General features: G+C 41.8%; 16 non-coding genes across 16 annotated transcripts; all 16 read right to left on the bottom strand.

Moving 5' to 3' along the window:
- Nucleotides 1-216: 216 nt before the first annotated feature.
- trnal-cag (transfer RNA leucine (anticodon CAG)) lies at nucleotides 217-299 on the bottom strand. The gene has a single exon. It is a non-coding gene; the product is annotated as a tRNA-Leu (tRNA).
- A 1,116-nt stretch (nucleotides 300-1,415) lies between these two features.
- Nucleotides 1,416-1,487, bottom strand: trnaq-uug (transfer RNA glutamine (anticodon UUG)). The gene has a single exon. It is a non-coding gene; the product is annotated as a tRNA-Gln (tRNA).
- Nucleotides 1,488-1,828: 341 nt separating this feature from the next.
- trnal-cag (transfer RNA leucine (anticodon CAG)) lies at nucleotides 1,829-1,911 on the bottom strand. Its single transcript has one exon. It is a non-coding gene; the product is annotated as a tRNA-Leu (tRNA).
- A 1,116-nt stretch (nucleotides 1,912-3,027) lies between these two features.
- Nucleotides 3,028-3,099, bottom strand: trnaq-uug (transfer RNA glutamine (anticodon UUG)). Its single transcript has one exon. It is a non-coding gene; the product is annotated as a tRNA-Gln (tRNA).
- A 341-nt stretch (nucleotides 3,100-3,440) lies between these two features.
- On the bottom strand, nucleotides 3,441-3,523 carry trnal-cag (transfer RNA leucine (anticodon CAG)). The gene has a single exon. It is a non-coding gene; the product is annotated as a tRNA-Leu (tRNA).
- A 1,116-nt stretch (nucleotides 3,524-4,639) lies between these two features.
- On the bottom strand, nucleotides 4,640-4,711 carry trnaq-uug (transfer RNA glutamine (anticodon UUG)). Its single transcript has one exon. It is a non-coding gene; the product is annotated as a tRNA-Gln (tRNA).
- Nucleotides 4,712-5,052: 341 nt separating this feature from the next.
- trnal-caa (transfer RNA leucine (anticodon CAA)) lies at nucleotides 5,053-5,135 on the bottom strand. Its single transcript has one exon. It is a non-coding gene; the product is annotated as a tRNA-Leu (tRNA).
- Nucleotides 5,136-6,251: 1,116 nt separating this feature from the next.
- On the bottom strand, nucleotides 6,252-6,323 carry trnaq-uug (transfer RNA glutamine (anticodon UUG)). The gene has a single exon. It is a non-coding gene; the product is annotated as a tRNA-Gln (tRNA).
- A 341-nt stretch (nucleotides 6,324-6,664) lies between these two features.
- On the bottom strand, nucleotides 6,665-6,747 carry trnal-caa (transfer RNA leucine (anticodon CAA)). The gene has a single exon. It is a non-coding gene; the product is annotated as a tRNA-Leu (tRNA).
- Nucleotides 6,748-7,863: 1,116 nt separating this feature from the next.
- Nucleotides 7,864-7,935, bottom strand: trnaq-uug (transfer RNA glutamine (anticodon UUG)). The gene has a single exon. It is a non-coding gene; the product is annotated as a tRNA-Gln (tRNA).
- A 341-nt stretch (nucleotides 7,936-8,276) lies between these two features.
- Nucleotides 8,277-8,359, bottom strand: trnal-caa (transfer RNA leucine (anticodon CAA)). Its single transcript has one exon. It is a non-coding gene; the product is annotated as a tRNA-Leu (tRNA).
- A 1,116-nt stretch (nucleotides 8,360-9,475) lies between these two features.
- trnaq-uug (transfer RNA glutamine (anticodon UUG)) lies at nucleotides 9,476-9,547 on the bottom strand. Its single transcript has one exon. It is a non-coding gene; the product is annotated as a tRNA-Gln (tRNA).
- Nucleotides 9,548-11,080: 1,533 nt separating this feature from the next.
- On the bottom strand, nucleotides 11,081-11,152 carry trnaq-uug (transfer RNA glutamine (anticodon UUG)). The gene has a single exon. It is a non-coding gene; the product is annotated as a tRNA-Gln (tRNA).
- A 341-nt stretch (nucleotides 11,153-11,493) lies between these two features.
- Nucleotides 11,494-11,576, bottom strand: trnal-caa (transfer RNA leucine (anticodon CAA)). Its single transcript has one exon. It is a non-coding gene; the product is annotated as a tRNA-Leu (tRNA).
- A 1,022-nt stretch (nucleotides 11,577-12,598) lies between these two features.
- trnaq-cug (transfer RNA glutamine (anticodon CUG)) lies at nucleotides 12,599-12,670 on the bottom strand. Its single transcript has one exon. It is a non-coding gene; the product is annotated as a tRNA-Gln (tRNA).
- Nucleotides 12,671-13,183: 513 nt separating this feature from the next.
- On the bottom strand, nucleotides 13,184-13,266 carry trnal-aag (transfer RNA leucine (anticodon AAG)). The gene has a single exon. It is a non-coding gene; the product is annotated as a tRNA-Leu (tRNA).
- Nucleotides 13,267-13,966: the final 700 nt, after the last annotated feature.

Here is a 13,966-nt window from a genome sequence, read left to right as displayed (position 1 = left end):
TACAAGGAAGTTTGGGTACATCTAAGCACTGTGTCACTCTTACCTCTGTGTGTGATGTTCATTGCATCTATCCAGATGAACTGTAATTTGTATAACATCAAAGTCTATGAATTCCTCCAGGTAAGCAGCATTGGAGAATAGGTGGTTCCCCACCTTTGACTAATGTGGGAGAATGTGTTTTCCAAGTGTCAGCTGTTGTCCCTAAAATCCAACATTTGTCAGAAGTGGGGTTCAAACCCACGCCTCCAGGAGAGACTGCGACCTGAACGCAGCGCCTTAGACCGCTCGGCCATCCTGACAACAGAAGTGGGGGTTGTTTGGTACTCCAAAGAAATCCGAAAAGACAGCGTTTAGATTATGCGTAATTATTGTGAATCAAATGTGCAAACTCGTCATCAGCCTATCTCTTTATCAGTTTATTGCTACCCTGGCCATCAGTGATTGATGCGTGAAGTATGGGATGTCTCAGGCAAAAAAGAGCTTGTTGATTAAGCCACTACACATCTATCAGCTGGTATTGGTGTTCTTTTGCCCTTTGCTGGGAAGACATCAATTCATGGAGCTTTAACATATGCATTCATTTTTTCAGCAAACTCCAGAAAAAGAGTTCTTAGAGTAACCAGTATCCAATTATTGCATTACATTAATTGAACCCCGTAATTTGATAGAGTACTAGAGTCATTGAATGGAGCACAACAGATAGAACTGTTGCCAAAGTTGCCTGCATTTATTGCACATTAAATCCTAAGACCAGCAACACAGCTCAAAGGACAAGCTGGTTTTATTCGTTCCAAACTATAACAGGTCCCACCGTGATTTGAACTCAGATCGCTGGATTCACAGTCCAGAGTGCTTACCTATACACCAGGGCATCTCCAGATGCTGCCAAATGAAGAATGTGTGCACTGGAAATGTGAACAGTGTTACACAGACAACAGTTTTAACAGTCTGTGGTTTTACTAAGCAGTCCTGAACACTCTGATGCTTGACAGGGGTTTCAAGGCTTATTGCATTTCACAGGGAGATATTTCAACTACTAGACCTTATGACTCTGTTTGGGGTGAAACACAAAAATAGGGAAGCACTTGAAAACGAGGGGTAGGGTTATAAATTAGGAATTTGGGATTGTGTCTGGGATCGCACTTCATGCCCAAAATGTGTTTTTAGCATTATCTGAATGAGATCCGCAAGGATATTTACTTAAGAGTGTGTCTATCGTAAACCATTGTGCAACCTTTGCCTCATCTCTCTCCCTGTATTAGTTCTTTAAACACTTGCCATGAGTGTTGATTGCACAAAGTACTCTATGTCTCTGGAACAAGATGAGCTCGTTGACAATGCCACTGTGTGTCTCCCAGTTGGTGGAGTAACTGAGTCACTCATTGGGGCAAAAAAACCTACAACTAGCCAGCGGTAGGTTCCACCGAGATTTGAACTCAGATCACTGGATTCAAAGTCCAGAGTGCTACCCATTACACCATGGAACCATTTCACATTGTTAAGCTACTTTTGTTGAACAGTTTCTTCCAGACGATTTGATTAATTTCATTATTGTGTGCATATTGACAACTTGGAGATTGGGTGATCATGTAGCAAACTATAAAATTGTCAATACAAGGAAGTTTGGGTACATCTAAGCACTGTGTCACTCTTACCTCTGTGTGTGATGTTCATTGCATCTATCCAGATGAACTGTAAATTGTATAACATCAAAGTCTATGAATTCATCCAGGTAATCAGCATTGGAGAATAGGTGGTTCCCCACCTTTGACTAATGTGGGAGAATGTGTTTTCCAAGTGTCAGCTGTTGTCCCTAAAATCCAACATTTGTCAGAAGTGGGGTTCGAACCCACGCCTCCAGGAGAGACTGCGACCTGAACGCAGCGCCTTAGACCGCTCGGCCATCCTGACAACAGAAGTGGGGGTTGTTTGGTACTCCAAAGAAATCCGAAAAGACAGCGTTTAGATTATGCGTAATTATTGTGAATCAAATGTGCAAACTCGTCATCAGCCTATCTCTTTATCAGTTTATTGCTACCCTGGCCATCAGTGATTGATGCGTGAAGTATGGGATGTCTCAGGCAAAAAAGAGCTTGTTGATTAAGCCACTACACATCTATCAGCTGGTATTGGTGTTCTTTTGCCCTTTGCTGGGAAGACATCAATTCATGGAGCTTTAACATATGCATTCATTTTTTCAGCAAACTCCAGAAAAAGAGTTCTTAGAGTAACCAGTATCCAATTATTGCATTACATTAATTGAACCCCGTAATTTGATAGAGTACTAGAGTCATTGAATGGAGCACAACAGATAGAACTGTTGCCAAAGTTGCCTGCATTTATTGCACATTAAATCCTAAGACCAGCAACACAGCTCAAAGGACAAGCTGGTTTTATTCGTTCCAAACTATAACAGGTCCCACCGTGATTTGAACTCAGATCGCTGGATTCACAGTCCAGAGTGCTTACCTATACACCAGGGCATCTCCAGATGCTGCCAAATGAAGAATGTGTGCACTGGAAATGTGAACAGTGTTACACAGACAACAGTTTTAACAGTCTGTGGTTTTACTAAGCAGTCCTGAACACTCTGATGCTTGACAGGGGTTTCAAGGCTTATTGCATTTCACAGGGAGATATTTCAACTACTAGACCTTATGACTCTGTTTGGGGTGAAACACAAAAATAGGGAAGCACTTGAAAACGAGGGGTAGGGTTATAAATTAGGAATTTGGGATTGTGTCTGGGATCGCACTTCATGCCCAAAATGTGTTTTTAGCATTATCTGAATGAGATCCGCAAGGATATTTACTTAAGAGTGTGTCTATCGTAAACCATTGTGCAACCTTTGCCTCATCTCTCTCCCTGTATTAGTTCTTTAAACACTTGCCATGAGTGTTGATTGCACAAAGTACTCTATGTCTCTGGAACAAGATGAGCTCGTTGACAATGCCACTGTGTGTCTCCCAGTTGGTGGAGTAACTGAGTCACTCATTGGGGCAAAAAAACCTACAACTAGCCAGCGGTAGGTTCCACCGAGATTTGAACTCAGATCACTGGATTCAAAGTCCAGAGTGCTACCCATTACACCATGGAACCATTTCACATTGTTAAGCTACTTTTGTTGAACAGTTTCTTCCAGACGATTTGATTAATTTCATTATTGTGTGCATATTGACAACTTGGAGATTGGGTGATCATGTAGCAAACTATAAAATTGTCAATACAAGGAAGTTTGGGTACATCTAAGCACTGTGTCACTCTTACCTCTGTGTGTGATGTTCATTGCATCTATCCAGATGAACTGTAAATTGTATAACATCAAAGTCTATGAATTCATCCAGGTAATCAGCATTGGAGAATAGGTGGTTCCCCACCTTTGACTAATGTGGGAGAATGTGTTTTCCAAGTGTCAGCTGTTGTCCCTAAAATCCAACATTTGTCAGAAGTGGGGTTCGAACCCACGCCTCCAGGAGAGACTGCGACCTGAACGCAGCGCCTTAGACCGCTCGGCCATCCTGACAACAGAAGTGGGGGTTGTTTGGTACTCCAAAGAAATCCGAAAAGACAGCGTTTAGATTATGCGTAATTATTGTGAATCAAATGTGCAAACTCGTCATCAGCCTATCTCTTTATCAGTTCATTGCTACCCTGGCCATCAGTGATTGATGCGTGAAGTATGGGATGTCTCAGGCAAAAAAGAGCTTGTTGATTAAGCCACTACACATCTATCAGCTGGAATTGGTGTTCTTTTGCCCTTTGCTGGGAAGACATCAATTTATGGAGCTTTAACATATGCATTCATTTTTTCAGCAAACTCCAGAAAAAGAGTTCTTAGAGTAACCACTATCCAATTATTGCATTACATTAATTGAACCACGTCATTTGGTAGAGTACTAGAGTCATTGAATGGAGCACAACAGAAAGAACTGTTGCCAAAGTTGCCTGCATTTATTGCACATTAAATCCTGAGACCAGCAACACAGCTCAAAGGACGAGCTGGTTTTATTCGTCCTACACTATAACAGGTCCCACCGTAATTTGAACTCAGATTGCTGGATTCACAGTCCAGAGTGCTTACCTATACACCAGGGAATCTCCAGATGCTGCCAAATGAAGAATATGCGCACTGGAAATGTGAACAGTGTTACACAGACAACAGTTGTAACAGTCTGTGGTTTTACTGAGCAGTCCTGAACACTCTGATGCTTGACAGGGTTTTCAAGGCTTATTGCATTTCACAGGGAGATATTTCAACTACTAGCCCTTATGACTCTGTTTGGGGTGAAACACAAAAATAAGGAAGCACTTGAAAACGAGGGGTAGGGTTATAAATTAGGAATTTGGGATTGTGTCTGGGATCGCACTTCATGCCCAAAATGTGTTTTTAGCATTATCTGAATGAGATCCGCAAGGATATTTACTTAAGAGTGTGTCTATCGTAAACCATTGTGCAACCTTTGCCTCATCTCTCTCCCTGTATTAGTTCTTTAAACACTTGCCATGAGTGTTGATTGCACAAAGTACTCTATGTCTCTGGAACAAGATGAGCTCGTTGACAATGCCACTGTGTGTCTCCCAGTTGGTGGAGTAACTGAGTCACTCATTGGGGCAAAAAAACCTACAACTAGCCAGCTGTAGGTTCCACCGAGATTTGAACTCGGATCACTGGATTCAAAGTCCAGAGTGCTCACCATTACACCATGGAACCATTTCACATTGTTAGGCTACTTTTGTTGAGCAGTTTCTTCCAGACGATTTGATTCATTTCAGCATTGTGTGCATATTGACAACTTGGAGATTGGGTGATCATGTAGCAAACTATAAAATTGTCAATACAAGGAAGTGTGGGTACATCTAAGCACTGTGTCACTCTTATCTCTGTGTGTGATGTTCATTGCATCTATCCAGATGAACTGTAACTTCTATAACATCAAAGTCTATGAATTCATCCAGGTAAGCAGCATTGGAGAATAGGTGGTTCCCCACCTTTGACTAATGTGGGAGAATGTGTTTTCCAAGTGTCAGCTGTTGTCCCTAAAATCCAACATTTGTCAGAAGTGGGATTCGAACCCACGCCTCCAGGAGAGACTGCGACTTGAACGCAGCGCCTTTGACCGCTCGGCCATCCTGACAACAGAAGGGGGGGTTGTTTGGTAATCCAAAGAAATACGAAAAGACAGCGTTTAGATTATGCGTAATTATTGTGAATCAAATGTGCAAACTCGTCATCAGCCTATCTCTTTATCAGTTTATTGCTACCCTGGCCATCAGTGATTGATGAGTGAAGTATGGGATGTCTCAGGCAAAAAAGAGCTTGTTGATTAAGCCACTACATGTCTGTCAGCTGGTATTGGTGTTCTTCTGCCCTTTGCTGGGAAGACATCAATTCATGGAGCTTTAACATATGCATTCATTTTTTCAGCAAACTCCAGAAAAAGAGTTCTTAGAGTAACCAGTATCCAATTATTGCATTACATTAATTGAACCACATCATTTGGTAGAGTACTAGAGTCATTGAATGGAGCACAACAGAAAGAACTGTTGCCAAAGTTGCCTGCATTTATTGCACATTAAATCCTGAGACCAGCAACACAGCTCAAAGGACGAGCTGGTTTTATTCGTCCTACACTATAACAGGTCCCACCGTAATTTGAACTCAGATTGCTGGATTCACAGTCCAGAGTGCTTACCTATACACCAGGGAATCTCCAGATGCTGCCAAATGAAGAATATGCGCACTGGAAATGTGAACAGTGTTACACAGACAACAGTTGTAACAGTCTGTGGTTTTACTGAGCAGTCCTGAACACTCTGATGCTTGACAGGGTTTTCAAGGCTTATTGCATTTCACAGGGAGATATTTCAACTACTAGCCCTTATGACTCTGTTTGGGGTGAAACACAAAAATAAGGAAGCACTTGAAAACGAGGGGTAGGGTTATAAATTAGGAATTTGGGATTGTGTCTGGGATCGCACTTCATGCCCAAAATGTGTTTTTAGCATTATCTGAATGAGATCCGCAAGGATATTTACTTAAGAGTGTGTCTATCGTAAACCATTGTGCAACCTTTGCCTCATCTCTCTCCCTGTATTAGTTCTTTAAACACTTGCCATGAGTGTTGATTGCACAAAGTACTCTATGTCTCTGGAACAAGATGAGCTCGTTGACAATGCCACTGTGTGTCTCCCAGTTGGTGGAGTAACTGAGTCACTCATTGGGGCAAAAAAACCTACAACTAGCCAGCGGTAGGTTCCACCGAGATTTGAACTCGGATCACTGGATTCAAAGTCCAGAGTGCTCACCATTACACCATGGAACCATTTCACATTGTTAGGCTACTTTTGTTGAGCAGTTTCTTCCAGACGATTTGATTCATTTCAGCATTGTGTGCATATTGACAACTTGGAGATTGGGTGATCATGTAGCAAACTATAAAATTGTCAATACAAGGAAGTGTGGGTACATCTAAGCACTGTGTCACTCTTATCTCTGTGTGTGATGTTCATTGCATCTATCCAGATGAACTGTAACTTCTATAACATCAAAGTCTATGAATTCATCCAGGTAAGCAGCATTGGAGAATAGGTGGTTCCCCACCTTTGACTAATGTGGGAGAATGTGTTTTCCAAGTGTCAGCTGTTGTCCCTAAAATCCAACATTTGTCAGAAGTGGGATTCGAACCCACGCCTCCAGGAGAGACTGCAACTTGAACGCAGCGCCTTTGACCGCTCGGCCATCCTGACAACAGAAGGGGGGGTTGTTTGGTAATCCAAAGAAATACGAAAAGACAGCGTTTAGATTATGCGTAATTATTGTGAATCAAATGTGCAAACTCGTCATCAGCCTATCTCTTTATCAGTTTATTGCTACCCTGGCCATCAGTGATTGATGAGTGAAGTATGGGATGTCTCAGGCAAAAAAGAGCTTGTTGATTAAGCCACTACATGTCTGTCAGCTGGTATTGGTGTTCTTCTGCCCTTTGCTGGGAAGACATCAATTCATGGAGCTTTAACATATGCATTCATTTTTTCAGCAAACTCCAGAAAAAGAGTTCTTAGAGTAACCAGTATCCAATTATTGCATTACATTAATTGAACCACATCATTTGGTAGAGTACTAGAGTCATTGAATGGAGCACAACAGAAAGAACTGTTGCCAAAGTTGCCTGCATTTATTGCACATTAAATCCTGAGACCAGCAACACAGCTCAAAGGACGAGCTGGTTTTATTCGTTCTACACTATAACAGGTCCCACCGTGGTTTGAACTCAGATCGCTGGATTCACAGTCCAGAGTGCTTACCTATACACCAGGGAATCTCCAGATGCTGCCAAATGAAGAATGTGTGCACTGGAAATGTGAACATTGTTACACAGACAACAGTTTTAACAGTCTGTGGTTTTACTGAACAGTCCTGAACACTCAGATGCTTGACAGGGGTTTCAAGGCTTATTGCATTTCACAGGGAGATATTTACACTACTAGAGCTTATGACTCTGTTTGGGGTGAAACACAAAAATAGGGAAGCACTTGAAAACGAGGGGTAGGGTTATAAATTAGGAATTTGGGATTGTGTCTGGGATCGCACTTCATGCCCAAAATGTGTTTTTAGCATTATCTGAATGAGAATCGCAAGGATATTTACTTAAGAGTGTGTCTATCGTAAACCATTGTGCAACCTTTGCCTCATCTCTCTCCCTGTATTAGTTCTTTAAACACTTGCCATGAGTGTTGATTGCACAAAGTACTCTATGTCTCTGGAACAAGATGAGCTCGTTGACAATGCCACTGTGTGTCTCCCAGTTGGTGGAGTAACTGAGTCACTCATTGGGGCAAAAAAACCTACAACTAGCCAGCGGTAGGTTCCACCGAGATTTGAACTCGGATCACTGGATTCAAAGTCCAGAGTGCTCACCATTACACCATGGAACCATTTCACATTGTTAGGCTACTTTTGTTGAGCAGTTTCTTCCAGACGATTTGATTCATTTCAGCATTGTGTGCATATTGACAACTTGGAGATTGGGTGATCATGTAGCAAACTATAAAATTGTCAATACAAGGAAGTGTGGGTACATCTAAGCACTGTGTCACTCTTATCTCTGTGTGTGATGTTCATTGCATCTATCCAGATGAACTGTAACTTGTATAACATCAAAGTCTATGAATTCATCCAGGTAAGCAGCATTGGAGAATAGGTGGTTCCCCACCTTTGACTAATGTGGGAGAATGTGTTTTCCAAGTGTCAGCTGTTGTCCCTAAAATCCAACATTTGTCAGAAGTGGGATTCGAACCCACGCCTCCAGGAGAGACTGCGACTTGAACGCAGCGCCTTTGACCGCTCGGCCATCCTGACAACAGAAGGGGGGGTTGTTTGGTAATCCAAAGAAATACGAAAAGACAGCGTTTAGATTATGCGTAATTATTGTGAATCAAATGTGCAAACTCGTCATCAGCCTATCTCTTTATCAGTTTATTGCTACCCTGGCCATCAGTGATTGATGAGTGAAGTATGGGATGTCTCAGGCAAAAAAGAGCTTGTTGATTAAGCCACTACATATCTGTCAGCTGGTATTGGTGTTCTTCTGCCCTTTGCTGGGAAGACATCAATTCATGGAGCTTTAACATATGCATTCATTTTTTCAGCAAACTCCAGAAAAAGAGTTCTTAGAGTAACCAGTATCCAATTATTGCATTACATTAATTGAACCACATCATTTGGTAGAGTACTAGAGTCATTGAATGGAGCACAACAGAAAGAACTGTTGCCAAAGTTGCCTGCATTTATTGCACATTAAATCCTGAGACCAGCAACACAGCTCAAAGGACAAGCTGGTTTTATTCGTTCCAAACTATAACAGGTCCCACCGTGATTTGAACTCAGATTGCTGGATTCACAGTCCAGAGTGCTTACCTATACACCAGGGCATCTCCAGATGCTGCCAAATGAAGAATGTGTGCACTGGAAATGTGAACAGTGTTACACAGACAACAGTTTTAACAGTCTGTGGTTTTACTAAGCAGTCCTGAACACTCTGATGCTTGACAGGGGTTTCAAGGCTTATTGCATTTCACAGGGAGATATTTCAACTACTAGACCTTATGACTCTGTTTGGGGTGAAACACAAAAATAGGGAAGCACTTGAAAACGAGGGGTAGGGTTATAAATTAGGAATTTGGGATTGTGTCTGGGATCGCACTTCATGCCCAAAATGTGTTTTTAGCATTATCTGAATGAGATCCGCAAGGATATTTACTTAAGAGTGTGTCTATCGTAAACCATTGTGCAACCTTTGCCTCATCTCTCTCCCTGTATTAGTTCTTTAAACACTTGCCATGAGTGTTGATTGCACAAAGTACTCTATGTCTCTGGAACAAGATGAGCTCGTTGACAATGCCACTGTGTGTCTCCCAGTTGGTGGAGTAACTGAGTCACTCATTGGGGCAAAAAAACCTACAACTAGCCAGTGGTAGGTTCCACCGAGATTTGAACTCAGATCACTGGATTCAAAGTCCAGAGTGCTCCCCATTACACCATGGAACCATTTCACATTGTTAAGCTACTTTTGTTGAACAGTTTCTTCCAGACGATTTGATTAATTTCATTATTGTGTGCATATTGACAACTTGGAGATTGGGTGATCATGTAGCAAACTATAAAATTGTCAATACAAGGAAGTTTGGGTACATCTAAGCACTGTGTCACTCTTACCTCTGTGTGTGATGTTCATTGCATCTATCCAGATGAACTGTAAATTGTATAACATCAAAGTCTATGAATTCATCCAGGTAATCAGCATTGGAGAATAGGTGGTTCCCCACCTTTGACTAATGTGGGAGAATGTGTTTTGCAAGTGTCAGCTGTTGTCCCTAAAATCCAACATTTGTCAGAAGTGGGATTCGAACCCACGCCTCCAGGAGAGACTGCGACCTGAACGCAGCGCCTTAGACCGCTCGTGACAACAGAAGGTGGGGTTTTTTGGTACTCCAAAGAAATCCGAAAAGACAGCGTTTAGATTATGCGTAATTATTGTGAATCAAATGTGCAAACTCGTCATCAGCCTATCTCTTTATCAGTTCATTGCTACCCTGGCCATCAGTGATTGATGCGTGAAGTATGGGATGTCTCAGGGAAAAAAGAGCTTGTTGATTAAGCCACTACACATCTGTCAGCTGGTATTGGTGTTCTTCTGCCCTTTGCTGGGAAGACATCAATTCATGGAGCTTTAACATATGCATTCATTTTTTCAGCAAACTCCAGAAAAAGAGTTCTTAGAGTAATCAGTATCCAATTATTGCATTACATTAATTGAACCACGTCATTTCGTAGAGTACTAGAGTCATTGAATGGAGCACAACAGAAAGAACTGTTGCCAAAGTTGCCTGCATTTATTGCACATTAAATCCTGAGACTAGCAACACAGCTCAAAGGATGAGCTGGTTTTATTCGTTCTACACTATAACAGGTCCGACCGTGATTTGAACTCAGATCGCTGGATTCACAGTCCGGAGTGCTTAGCTATACACCAGGGAATCTCCAGATGCTGCCAAATGAAGAATGTGTGCACTGGAAATGTGAACAGTGTTACACAGACAACAGTTTTAACAGTCTGTGGTTTTACTGAGCAGTCCTGAACACTCAGATGCTTGACAGGGGTTTCAAGGCTTATTGCATTTCACAGGGAGATAATTCAACTACTAGACCTTATGACTCTGTTTGGGGTGAAACACAAAAATAGGGAAGCACTTGAAAATGAGGGGTAGGGTTATAAATTAGGAATTTGGGATTGTGTCTGGGATCGCAATTCATGCCCAAAATGTGTTTTTACCATTATCTGAATGAGATCCGCAAGGATATTTACTTAAGAGTGTGTCTATCGTAAACCATTGTGCAACCTTTGCCTCATCTCTCTCCCTGTATTAGTTCTTTAAACACTTGCCATGAGTGTTGATTGCACAAAGTACTCTATGTCTCTGGAACAAGATGAGCTCGTTGACAATGCCACTGTGTGTCTCCCAGTTGGTGGAGTAACTGAGTCACTCACTGGGGCAAAAAAACCTACAACTAGCCAGCGGTAGGTTCCACCGAGATTTGAACTCGGATCACTGGATTCAAAGTCCAGAGTGCTCACCATTACACCATGGAACCTTTCCACATTGCTAGCTTAATGTTGTTGAACAGTTTCTTCCAGACGATTTGATTCATTTCATTATTGTGTGCATATTGACAACTTGGAGATTGGGTGATCATGTAGCAAACTATAAAATTGTCAATACAAGGAAGATTGGGTACATCTAAGTACTGTGTCACTCTTATCTCTGTGTGTGATGTTCATTGCATCTATCCAGATGAACTGTAACTTGTATAACATCAAAGTCTATGAATTCATCCAGGTAAGCAGCATTGGAGAATAGGTGGTTCCCCACCTTTGACTAATGTGGGAGAATGTGTTTTCCAAGTGTCAGCTGTTGTCCCTAAAATCCAACATTTGTCAGAAGTGGGATTCGAACCCATGCCTCCAGGAGAGACTGCGACTTGAACGCAGCGCCTTTGACCGCTCGGCCATCCTGACAACAGAAGGGGGGGTTGTTTGGTACTCCAAAGAAATACGAAAAGACAGCGTTTAGATTATGCGTAATTATTGTGAATCAAATGTGCAAACTCGTCATCAGCCTATCTCTTTATCAGTTCATTGCTACCCTGGCCATCAGTGATGGATGCGTGAAGTATGGTATGTCTCAGGCAAAAAAGAGCTTGTTGATTAAGACACTACACACCTGTCAGCTGGTATTGGTGTTCTTCTGCCCTTTACTGGCAAGACATCAATTCATAGAGCTTTAACATATACATTCAGTTTTTCAGCAAACTCCAGAAAAGGTAACCAGTATCCAAATATTGCATTATATTAATTGAACCACGTCATTTGGTAGAGTACTAGAGTCAATGAATGGAGCATAAGAGAAAGAACTGTTGCCAAAGTTGCCTGCATTTATTGCACATTAAAACCTGAGAACAGCAAGCCAGCTTAAAGGTCCAGCTGGTTTTATTCATTCTACACTATAACAGGTCCCATCGTGATTTGAACTCAGATTGCTGGATTCATAGTCCAGAGTGCTTACCTATACACCAGGGAATCTCCAGATGCTGCCAAATGAAGCAAGTGTGCACAGGAAAAGTGAACAGTGTTACACAGACACTAGTTTTAATATATTTCAAATACTAACCCTTATGACAAAAATAAGGAAGCACTTGAAAACTAGGGTAGGGTTATAAAAGAGGAATTGGGGATTGTGTCTGGCATCGCACTTCATGCCCAAACTTGAATGGAATGCCCAAAATGTGTTTTTAGCATTATGTGACAGAGATCAGCAAGGATACTTAGCTAAGAGTGTGTTTATTTTAAACCATCGTGCAGGCTTGGCCTCATTTCTGTGCCGGTTTCAGTTTTTTTAGACTTGTCATGAGTGTTTAGTGCACATAGTATTCTGTTTCTGGAACAAGATGAGCTCCATGACAATCCCACTGTGAGTCTCCCAGTTGGTGGAGTAACCGAGTCAATCATTGCATCGAGAAAAGCTACAACCTGCCAACAGTAGGTCCCACCGAGATTTGAACTCGGATCGCTGGATTCAGAGTCCAGAGTGCTCACCATTACACCATGGAACCTTTCCACATTGCTAGCTTTATGTTGTTGAACAGGTTCTTCCACACAATTTGATTCATTTCATTATTGTCTCCAACTTGACAACTTGAAGATTTGGCTGATCATGTAGCAAACTAAAAAAATGTCAATACGAGGCGGTTCGGGTACATCTAAGCACTGTGTCACTTTTATCTCAGTGTGTGATGTTCATTGCATCTATCCAGATGCACTGTAACTTGTATAACATGAAAATCTATGGATTTGGCCAATAGAGTCAGTCTCAAATAGACTCTCATTAGTGATTATAGGGCATAGATGAAAGACTACCTTTGATACGTAACTAGAGGGGTGCCAAAGCCATGCTCCTTGAGCTCCACAGCCCTGCTTGCTTGTCAGCTATCCGTGCTTTACCCACTGCTCCTGCACTTTCTGTCTGATTGAACACACCTTAGGTGATTCCCCACCTCTGACGAATGTGGAAGAATGGATCCAATGTGTTTTCCAAGTGTCAGCTGTTGTCCTTAAAAAACAACATTTGTCAGAAGTGGGATTTGAACCCACGCCTCCAGGAGAGACTGCGACCTTAACGCAGCGCCTTAGACCGCTCGGCCATCCTGACAACAGAACAGGCTTGGTTTGGTACTCCAAAAAAAATGCGCAAAGACAGCATTTAGATTAGGCGTAATTATTGTAAATCAAATGTGCAAACTCGTCATCAGCCTATCTCTTTATCGGTTTATTGCTACCCTGGCCATCAGTGATGGATGCGTGAAGTATGGTATGTCTCAGGCAAAAAAGAGCTTGTTGATTAAGCCACTACACATCTATCAGCTGATATTGGTGTTCTTTTGCCCTTTGCTGGGAAGACATCAATTCATGGAGCTTTAACATATGCATTCATTTTTTCAGCAAACTCTAAGAAAAAGAGTTCTTAGAGTAACCAGTATCCAATTATCGCATTACATTAATTGAACCCCTTAATTTGATAGAGTACTAGAGTCATTGAATGGAGCACAACAGAAAGAACTGTTGCCAAAGTTGCCTGCATTTATTGCACATTAAATCCTGAGACCAGCAACACAGCTCAAAGGACGAGCTGGTTTTATTCGTCCTACACTATAACAGGTCCCACCGTAATTTGAACTCAGATTGCTGGATTCACAGTCCAGAGTGCTTACAAGGAAGTTTGGGTACATCTAAGCACTGTGTCACTCTTATCTCTGTGTGTGATATTCATTGCATCTATCCAGATGAACTGTAACTTGTATAACATCAAAGTCTATGAATTCATCCAGGTAAGCAGCATTGGAGAATAGGTG

This window comes from Channa argus, unplaced genomic scaffold, assembly GCF_033026475.1.
Source record: "Channa argus isolate prfri unplaced genomic scaffold, Channa argus male v1.0 Contig031, whole genome shotgun sequence".
NCBI lineage: Eukaryota > Metazoa > Chordata > Actinopteri > Anabantiformes > Channidae > Channa > Channa argus.
The sequence above is the reverse complement of the archived record's forward strand: the minus strand, read 5'-3'. Positions and strand labels throughout refer to the sequence as shown.